Source organism: Fukomys damarensis, unplaced genomic scaffold, assembly GCF_012274545.1.
Source record: "Fukomys damarensis isolate Sample0158 unplaced genomic scaffold, DMR_v1.0_HiC HiC_scaffold_25, whole genome shotgun sequence".
NCBI classification, from domain to species: domain Eukaryota; kingdom Metazoa; phylum Chordata; class Mammalia; order Rodentia; family Bathyergidae; genus Fukomys; species Fukomys damarensis.
Window position 1 is genome coordinate 14,535,597 of NW_022900937.1, and position 10,342 is coordinate 14,545,938.

Genomic DNA, 10,342 nt, shown 5'->3' on the forward strand with positions numbered 1-10,342 from the left:
CTGATGTCCCCGCCGCCCCTGTCCCGCTGGGACGTGGCACCCAAGCTCAGAGGTGAGGGGAACACGCCCCCTTCCCCGCAACCTTCCAGCCGGGCACAGCTTTTTCCGAGCGTCCGAGCGCCGGGCTTGCGGGGATGCTCGCGGGGCGTGGGGCTCATGCCCTGCGCAGGAGGAGGCGCCCTGGGTTGCGCATCCTGACCAGGGCCTGGCCTTGGCGGCTGTGTGCTTGGCTCTCATCGTGATGCCAGCTAGTGGAAGCGAGGGCAGGGGGGGGCGTTTCCAGACGTTGGGGCTTCAGGGGACACCGGAGAAACTTGAATCCCTGGTGCGGGGGAAGAGCCAGAATAACTGGGGAAAGGGAGCTGGGCCAGAATCGCTGACGATGGTTGTGAACGTGAACCCTGGTTATTCCTAGAGAGGAGAGAGGAATGAGCTGGGATGGTGTTGTCAAAGACAAATTAAAGACAAGAGAGTGGGGAGGCCATCCTGGAGAGGTGGACCCCCAGATACACGTAAACTCCAAGCACCCTGATGCCATGAGTGGAGTGGCGCCTTTGCTCATCCCTGGGCGTGCTGAGTGGTGGCGTCTGTCAGCCTGCACGTGCTACCCGCCCCTCTCCTTTGCTGGGAGGTGGCGTCTTCCCAGGAGTGGGGAGGCGGGGAATCTGTGTTTGTGGAATCTTTACTTTTGTAGCCGGATCGTGACCTCTGCGTGCTAAAGGGCCTGGGGAGAGCGTGTTTGTCGATGTACCATCAGCTGAGTGCCAGAATGTGCAAGCTTCTTTCTCCCCTTCTCCCCCCTCCCTCTCTCCCTCTCTCTCCCCCTCCCTCCCCCATCTTAATGAAACTTTGAGTCTTCATACTTGCTTGGAGAGTGTGGGAAGGATTTAAAAATTCCGGGGTATGTTGTGTGTGTTTGGGTGCAGAGGGAGGGCAAAGTCTTCTCCGAGACGTGCCCAGAGATGTTAGGCGTCAAGCTGCTTCTTCCTTCCTTCATTTCATTAAGCATCTCCTATGTGAATGTCACCTATTGAATCTCTAAGGTTGTAGATTCTTTCATGGCTCCCTTGGCATATCTTAGCAAAAGCTGAGGTGGGATGGTGGATGTGGCAGGTGGCCTTGAGAGAGGAGGAAGACTTCTCTGTACCGGAGATTGAATTTAAGGGTTTCGCACTGATCTGTATTCTCAGCCTTTTTACAATGTTTCTTTTGGGGACGGGATCTCACCAAGTCACTTACGTTGCCTAGGCTGGGCTTGAAATTGCCATCTTCCTGCTTCAGCCTCCCAGAGTCTTGGGGTCATAGGCTTGGGCCACCACACTCAGCTCTTTTATTGTTGTTTTGAAACAGAGTCTTGCTACAGCGCACAGGCTGGTCTCTGAACTCTTGGCCTGGTGACCCTCTTGCCTCAGTCTCCTGAGGGGTGGGATTACAAGCATGCACCACCACATCTGGCTTTTTTTAAAAAATTGAGCATTAGAATAGTGGAAAACACCAAGGCAACATTTTTTAAATTAGCATAGCTAATTTAGGAGAGAAATTAGTTGCAGAAAACCTCCATCTCTTGTGGAATTTCTAGTCTTAGTCTGGGCGATATAATGGAGCATATAAACATAAAGCTCCTCAGATTGTTCTCTCTTTGTACCCACTTCCCTTTTCCTACGAAATACTTGGAAATTGGCAGTCTGTATTTTAGGTGTCGATGTTGCACTTTTACCTCCACAGGGAAAGTTGTAAACCTTTGACCCTTCTGAATACTCAGTGCAGGCTTTCTTAGTGCAGGCAAAGGCTACAGGTGTGTTTTGAACGCATTTTCTGCCGACTGCTTGTTCAGGTTTTTTTCAAAGACTGATCCGAGTATGTCTGAGTTATTTTTTAATCCAGGTCCTTTATTTTCTGTCCCTAAATTACACTGATTCCCTCTCACCCTATGCCTGCATGCTTTCCTAAGGGGAGTTAAGGGCGGTTCTGGGTGGGAAAGAATATAAAGGTTTTTTTTTAATCATGCTCAGAAAAAAATCTGCATACCTAAAAATGTCTATTCGTTTATCGTTGTACTTTACAATTACATATGTGCCATATATATTCATGTACGTGTGTTAAAGATTATATAACTAACTTAGAAGTTAGGTTGCAAACCCTCCAGTCTTTGTTCCCAGGTTCATTATCCTAATATTGTTATGCTTCTTAACATTGTGTTATAAACTATGCTTTGTTGCCTCTTGCTTGATTCTTATTATCTTAACTTCATGGTTTGATCAGAGTTACTGCATTTTTTTCACTATTAAAATTTTGTAACTTCAAAAGGTTAGAAAATGCCTGTGCATTTTGGAAGTTGCCTGTCAGTTTACCAAGCTGTGTGGCATTACTGCGTGCGTGCATGTGTGTATGTGTGTGTGTGTGTGTGTGTGTGTGTGCGTGTGCATGCGTGTGTTCCGTGGCCAGCCTCTTGGTCCAGTGTCTCCAATTTGTGATTTGTGACGTTATTACTCCAGAACTTTTGAGTCATAATGTGTTCCTGGGGATTTTGGGTGGTGCTTGGCTGATACAGGAAGTACTAAAAAAGTTAAATAATTCAAAAACAGTTTTATTGGGTACAAAAAAAAAAACCCTTTAAAGTCTAGAGGAAAAATATATACAGGCCAGAATTATAGTTTAACATATCCAACTGGTGCCTTTTTAATTACAGTACTTTCCCCCCAGAACCTTTTAATCTTATTACTTTTATATTTAATGAGAAGACTAGTTAAAACATAAGCCAAACAGAACTATTACAAATAATGGGATAAATAGTGGGTATAGCCAGATGTTTTTCCTAAAGTTAAAAGAGTTAATCTGAACTCTGCCAAATTCCCCAAGACTCCCCCCCCCCAATAAGCTGCAATTTTGAAAGGTAAAAAAGTCTTGGAGGCAGTGGGGAAAAAAACAAAAAGAAACAAATGTTTCCGGTAGGCCTCTCCTGATGGTTGACCATCCTCTCGACCTTTGGCTGATTGGCAGGTGCTGTTTGAGTGGCAGCTGGTGGACAAGGCTGAGTACAAAATGCTTTGGTTGTGAAGGCCTTCACTTGTGGGTCTCCCGCAGCTCTGAATTGGGGCTGGGCTCATTTGCCGCTCATTTCACAGTGAATTTTCAGTCGCTGCCAACATCGTTGTTTTGTTTTTCTCTTTACCAACAATTTAATTTTGGCCAATCTGATGCTGTTCTGAAAATGTGGAACAAGTTACGAACATTTGTGCTTCCTTTCTACTCTTCTAGTTGCAGTTTTAACAAAATTCTGTATGCTATTCACCTAGCAGCAAATGTTCTTGAGGGATTAGGATGTCCCTGTGCTAAGATTCCCTGCCCTCACCCCACACATTGTGTCCCTAGAGTGTGATACTGTGGTACTTTGTGTGGCTGCTGGATTGGGAGGGGCAGGATTGAAGACTATGTGAGGCAGAAGCAATAGAGGAGCACACAGAAGGTTCTCAACTTACTGAAGAGATGGAAATGCAGAACCAAAGTAGTATTCGTTTTAATACAAATGGCACATCTTGTAACATTTGGTAACATCCCCTGTTAAATGTTGTTTGGGTGAGCCTCAGACTCTGAATTGTGACCTTAGGGAGGGCCACTGGCTTCTCTGGAAGCTGGAAACCTGCATGGACGCTGTGGCCACGTGACCAGCAGTCTTACATTCTGTCCCACAGTTGGAGTCCTGTTGAACAAAAATAAAAACATTGGCGCACAAGGGATGTGTGTGAGGATTTTTTCTTTTGCCCCAATCCTGGAGATTGAACCCAATCCTTGCATGTGCTAGGCAAGCTGTCTGTCACTGAACCACAAGCCAGTCCTATGTCTGAGGATGTTTACGGTGAGATTGTTGCATTAATCAGAGTATCTGTGAGTAGGATGAATAAAATAGAGTACATGCACTCTGTAGATTATTTTGTGAGGGGTGCTCATGACATGTTAAATAAAAATCATGTGAAATAAGAGTAACTTCAGAGTATTTTGTAGTTGGCAGAGTATTATGTAGTTTGATCTAAAATAAAGAAGACGCTCTGTGTGTATGACCTTGGAGAAAGATGTGGAAGGACACACAAAACTCAGTATTTTAAAAAAATTGGCAATGGGGAGATCACTAACCTCCGTATATGCTTCCAGACAATTGTAAAAATTATTCCGTTAATGAATAAATAAAATTACCAGCTACCATTTTGGAAACAGGTTGAGAAATAATCACACTTATTTTCTCTGACGTCTTCTGTAGGCATATCTTATTTCTTTGTAAATTTTCAATTAATTACCTTCTAAAATTCTGAGATTTCCCAACTTTTAGCAGAGGATTTAACCTTCATTGGGAAGGAGAGCTTCAGGCAAAGCTGTTTTCCCGTGCCTTGAGAGGAGGGAAAAGAGGAGCTAGCCCAGCTTTCAGCCAGCCTCACCCTTCTGTGCCTGGACCTTCACTGGGTACACCTGAGGGAGGGGAGTGGTGGCCGTGGGGAACTCGTGCTAAGTAGCAGCTGACCTCTTCATGCCTGTCCCCCACCTGAGGCCTAGAGGGGTGCTGCTGTCAGTTGAACCTTGGACTCCTTCCACACTGGCCCTGGCTTAGCTGATGGCTCCCGCTGTTCCACTTTTCACCCCCACTTCTTGCTGTGTTTTTTGTTTGTTTGTTTTTGTTTTTTTGAAACAGGGTCTCACTATGTAGTTGAGACTGCCCTGGAACTCACTATGTAGCCCAGGCTGGTCTTGAACTCACATCTTGCTGTGGTTTTTGAATCTTCACGGACCAGATGAATTCTTGGCACTTAAAGTAGGAGCCATACTTTCCAGAGCAGCGGAACCTGTAACCAACCACATTTTTCAAAGTACATACCGTGTGACCCCATTGATCCTGGGGGAATATCCAGAATGTCAACCCATTAGAAGCCCTGCCTATGAAGTTTAAAAATTGTGCTTGAGATTAGATTGTTGGCTTTCAAATTTAAATGCATTAGAATCAAGCCTATGGCTTGTTAAAACCCAGATTGTCCGGCTACAGTTTCAGATTCTGTAAGACATAGGTCTAATAATTCACATTTTAAACATGTTCTCAGGTGAGACTGATCTTGCTGGTTGGGGTTTGTGTGTGAGGGAACACTCCTGAGAGGGACCGGCTCCCTCTGAGCTTACAGATCATGTGATTTCCAGCCAGTCCTTTATCTTGTTATGGATGAAAGTTAGAATTTCAATCAAGGCCTGTTCATTGTGTCAGTTGCACCAAACTAGGAAAAAAAAATATTTGTGCTACTTTGCTTGTCTACTTTTTGAGAATTTATCGTTTTATATATGGGTGTGAGTTTAAGCCGCAATAGAAGTTAAAGTATTGTTTTAAATATTCTAAAATGTGTTCTCATAAGAAAGCGGAGAGGGCTGTTAATGTTGATGGAGTCTTATTTTTTCCCCATCATACATATAACCCACGATTTGATGCTATCGATTTTTAAAAGAATGTGAGGAGATAATTGAAAATGAAACGAACAGATGATAACTGTGACTGAATCTGTGTTGGAATCAGATGACTGGTGCAGTTTTTGGAGGAAATTAAGTGTAACAGCTATTGACCTGAAGTGTTTATTACAGTGCTGCTGAACGACTTGCAGTTCTAACAGTGCTCATCAGCCTCTCTTGAGTGCCTTGGCTGTCCTCTGGGACCTTTACTTTTCCCGAATCCTTGATAGACTTGGATGACCGCCCCCCAGCTTATGAGGAGGGTTTTCCAAAGCCGTCCCTCCTTATTGATCCCCATTCTAAAATTCTTCAGCACATGAGCCCTTGTTCTGTTTTTAGCCACTTGGCTTTAGAGCCTTTTCTTTTTCTGATGATTTCACATGTAAGTTAGAAGCTAAGTACAATTGATAATGAGATAAAGGACAGAAAGTCAGCTTGGAGGGAGATTTTCATGGAGGGAGGTTGTATATGAGGGATCAGGCTTTTCAGGATGGGATTCTTCAGTAGCATTTCCTGACCACTCATCATAGTTCTCTGGGTCACCTTGCTTCATTCTTCAAGAATTTTAGCCTCTGGTCCACTGACCCTCCTCCCATCATCTTAGTGAGTTGAACTTCTGTGTAGATTGTCCACCCAACTTCCAGCCTCTCTGGCTCTCTTTTGATCAGCTCTCAGTTGTCTTTTCTGTCTCCTTCAGCCATACCCTTCTGCAGTTGTCACAGATTCTTGGAGACTTTGTCACCAGAGGCACAGTGTAGAGATTTTATCAACTCTCATTACTTGGTGGAAAGAGAGATGCTGACAAATGTTTAGAGTGCACATGACAGTCCTCACAGCAGAGCTATGTGGTCCAAAGTGTCAGAAACCTCACCCTCGTGTCTTTGAAGTTTTTCCTAATCTCAGTACATGTTTTGTGATAAACCCCGTGCAGGCACATAAAACTAAAATAAAAGTTTCCCTCAGTGGAATTTATCTGATGAGGTTACAGTGTTTTCTCATGCTATTTCCTTCTGTTACAAAAAAGAAAAAGGCTGGGCACGGTGGCACACACCTGTAATCCCAGCACTCGGGAGGCTGAGGCAGGAGGATCACTTTGAGTTCGAGACCAGCCTGGGCTACATAGTGAGTTCAGGGCAGTCTGAACTACATAGTGAGACCCTGTCTCAAAAAACAAAAAGAAAAAGAAAAAAAGATGACACCCATATCCACTAAGTTGCTTTCATCACCTACTGTACCTGCAGGAGTCAAACAAAAACCTTGATAAGCATCCCAGACTGACCTCACCTTGTCTTTCATGGTCTTCCCTCTAGTCTTCAGTTCTGTTTCTATGGACCCTATGCAGTGTTGGACTTGGTGGCCCTTCGTTTTTTACTGTTTATCACCCTGCTCTTGCCCGCTTCTGTTTCTAGCTTGGGTCCCTGGCCTTTCTCCTGTTCTGGAGAATACCGTGCTCTTGGTTAAGCCCACCCTGTTCACCCTGCTACTTCCTGGCTGATATTCCTGGCTGGGGAAACACACAGTTCTGTCCTGTCCTGCTTTTTATCCACCACTCTCAAGGGAACTCCTGACCCTGCCAGTCCACTGTGCTGTAGCTGAACATCACTCTTGGCTGATGGTTTGGCTTGTGTCATTGAGGAAAGATGCAACTGGAAGCTATTTTTATCTATGAATCTGCTAACCCCACAGCACTCTCAGCCTTCTGAGCCCTGCTTCCCGACCCCTCTTGGCTTTCATCGTGTGGGTGTCCCCTTTTCCCTTCTGTACCATCAATGTGCACTCTGCAGGTTAATCCCTGGCGGATACATACTGCAGCATCTTTGTTTTGGGGGAAAACAAAACAAAACAGCGCAGCCTAGGAGCAGCAGGAACACCAGGAGCAGCAGCAGCAAAGTTCCTTTGACCCCATGTCCTATTCTGCTGCTCTCTCATTTCTCTGCTCTTTGTAGCAAATACTTTTGAAAGGATTGTCATACTCCTTGACACCTTCACCTTCCGCACCCCATCCTGTCTTTGGTGAACCCAGTCCAATCTGGCCTTTGTCCCTCCCCTTCACCGAAACGGCACTGCTAAAGGTACATGTCACCAAGTCTGGGGCCAACTCTTTGTGACCTTCTGCAGCTTTTAACTAGCTGATTGCCCACTTACCCCTGGCTTCCATGTCCCAAATCCTGCCTGGCTCCCCCTCCACCCCCAGCTGCTCCAGCTTTCTGACTGGATCTTGTCTTCCTAGCTTCTGGAATCAGGAGGTGTGTTGTCACATGCACCTTCACTGTCACCCTGGCATTGCCTGGCTGCCCTGTCAGCCTCTTCCGGTCTTGCCTTCTCATCATTTATCCTTCTGTGATACTCCATATCTGACTCATTTACTGTCCATCTCACAGCATCTGGAACAAGTGCTCCAGAAGGGACCAAACTCCTGCCCTGGTGCCCCAAGTACCTAGAACAGTGCATGCACAAAGTGAGTCCTTAACAGACAATGCTGCAAATAATGGATGAAAGAAAGTTGACCCTGGATACGGAGTAATAGTAATAAACTTTTTCCAGGTTGGTGCTAAGAGCGTCATGCTGAGAAGGAAAAGTAACAGCTCTTGGTGCAACAGTTTTAGGTCATGTGCTGAAAGTTAGGGGCTCAAGTATTGAATTCTCAAAGCATATCCTCATTCAATACTTGTTGAGTGATTGGAGGCACCTGCAGTGGACAGCTGGCTGAGACAAGTGGTCGCCTCTCTCCTTTTTATCTCTGAAGAAGGGCACTTCTGCAGTCTACTTACTTGGTAACTTTTGTCGCTGGGTTGTAGACGATGGATTGCCTTTTCTGAAGTGTCTGTCATTGACCTTAATGTTCTAGTGAATCACTCATCCCCAGAGTCCATTTGAGCACGTGGAGACTCATTCTTCTGTGCTTCTGGGCTCCCTGAGGAGTGAGTTCGTGTGGATAAGCAGGGCTGCTTGCTGGCCCCTCCCGCACTTCTCTCAGCACCCAGGCTAAAGAGCCCCAAAGCTTTCATATTTCAGTGAAAATTCTCTTCCTGTCTGCAGTGCCTGGAGGCAGCCCACTTAATGATTTGGCACCTGTGTCTAGGCCCTGCTTCATGCATGGCAAATCTTCCTGGGTTTGAGAGATTTATGTGGAGGGCACTCTAAGAGGCTTAATTTTCTCCTTCACGGGCTGAACACTTGTCACTTGGGGGATCCTCCCCTTGGGTCATAGGAGCTTGTCCTTAGGGAAGGTGTCAGCCAAGGTGGCCGAGGAGCAGTCATAGGCAGCTGGGTTTACCCCAAAGAAGACAAACCAGATGTCTTTTATTATCTTAAAAAAAAGAAAGTGGAGGCCGAATACTGGTTCTAGGTCTCCCTGTCCCTTTGACAAGTAAAGAATGAAGCCCCAGAAGAATGTGGGACGTGGCAAAGCTGTCACTGACCTCAGTTTCTTGGTCGTGACCAGTGCTTTCTCCTTTTCATGGGATGTACTGTTAGACCTGGGAATCCCCAGGAAAGCTGTTTAGAAGTGCTGGCTCCTAAACCAAGCCTGACTCACTGAACTGGATCTCTGGCTGGGAAGGGCAAGGGACTAGTCCCTAGAGACGCTCTTAGAGATGTACCCTGAGGAGGGCCAGGAAGGTAAAGGCAGCTAGAGGACTGGGGACAGATCCTGTGCAGGACACACACCTGCTGTCCTCATATACTTGACATACCCGGCCCCTTCCGGATGTAGGACATCTCAGCTGCTCAGGGTTTGTTTCTGACTGTTCTGTATGTGCATGCACCCCCCCCCCGCTCCCATTACAAAGTAAGACCCTGTAAGGTTTTTTTTTTGGGGGGGGACAGTGATAGAACTTGGGCTCTTGCCCTTCAGAGGCAGGTGCCGGAACCACTGAGGTAAATCCCCGGCCCTCATTTTTTTTTTCAATTAAAATATTTTAATCAAGACCATCCTCAAAACTAACAACCAGAAAAATGTTTCAGTGTGGGTCAGGGATTAGCTCAAAGGTTCCGCTGCCTGCCTTGCAAGTGCAAGGACCTAAGTTTGATCCCTGGTATACCCCTCAAAAAAACCCACAAAGAAAATGTTTCAGTGATTTCTTCTTACTACCCACACATCACCCCACACTTCTTCCAAGAAACTCCCCTCTCCCATCCCAGAAATGAGGCCCCACTTAGAGACCATGCAGTACAGTAAGTTTTTTTTTCTGGGCTAGCCTAGGAACCTAAGCACCTCCTACAACCTTGCTTCCGTGGGAAAGTTTATTTAATATTCCAAATCTCCGGAGTTATGGATAGATGAGCAGCCCCAAACTATGGCCAGGAGCCACCTAAGTAAGAGCCTTTTGGGCTCCTGTATGGCACTTCGTGCACTTTACATAGCAATCTTCAGTAATCACCGTTTTCTGGTGTCAGTAAAAATGGGCATCGGAAATCACCTTCATAGATAGGGAAACTCCGGGAGCTCAGGCCCTGCACGGCGGGTCACGCCCGTTTCTGCACCCCAGGCCTGACTCACTGTCGCGCACCGGATCGGAGTCGCGGTGTCGGGCCAGCCCTCCCCACGGGGAGCTTCTTCCCTGGGGTGTATGAGTTCACCCAAATGGGAATCTCTGGAGAAGTTAAACCGAGCTGCACAGGGAGTAACTCGATGCCCTCAGGGCTGGCTTTACCCAGGCCCTGGGCGGAGGTTCTGAGCGGACGCAGGGAAGACCGACGCCTAGGTCCGCAGCTCCGGACCACACCCAGCGCCCCGCGTCTGTAGCGCAGCCCTCGCTCCCCGGCTTCCCCCTAGAAGATCTCAGGGGGCCTCTCTCCCGCACCCCAGCCCCTGACCTGCCCCGGACACCAGGCCTCGGACCCCACCCACCCACCGACCTCT

General features: G+C 46.7%; 1 protein-coding gene and 1 long non-coding RNA gene across 7 annotated transcripts in view; one reads left to right on the forward strand and one right to left on the reverse strand.

The window, feature by feature from the left end:
* Window positions 1-10,342, forward strand: part of Tln2 (talin 2) — a 392,497-nt gene that overhangs the window by 2,011 nt on the left and 380,144 nt on the right. The gene's annotated exons all lie outside the window — the stretch shown is intronic.
* LOC117283364 lies at window positions 3,385-8,389 on the reverse strand. Its single transcript, XR_004514320.1, has 3 exons — window positions 8,250-8,389; window positions 4,748-4,832; window positions 3,385-3,700 (listed from the first exon to the last, which is right to left on the reverse strand). It is a non-coding gene; the product is annotated as an uncharacterized LOC117283364 (long non-coding RNA).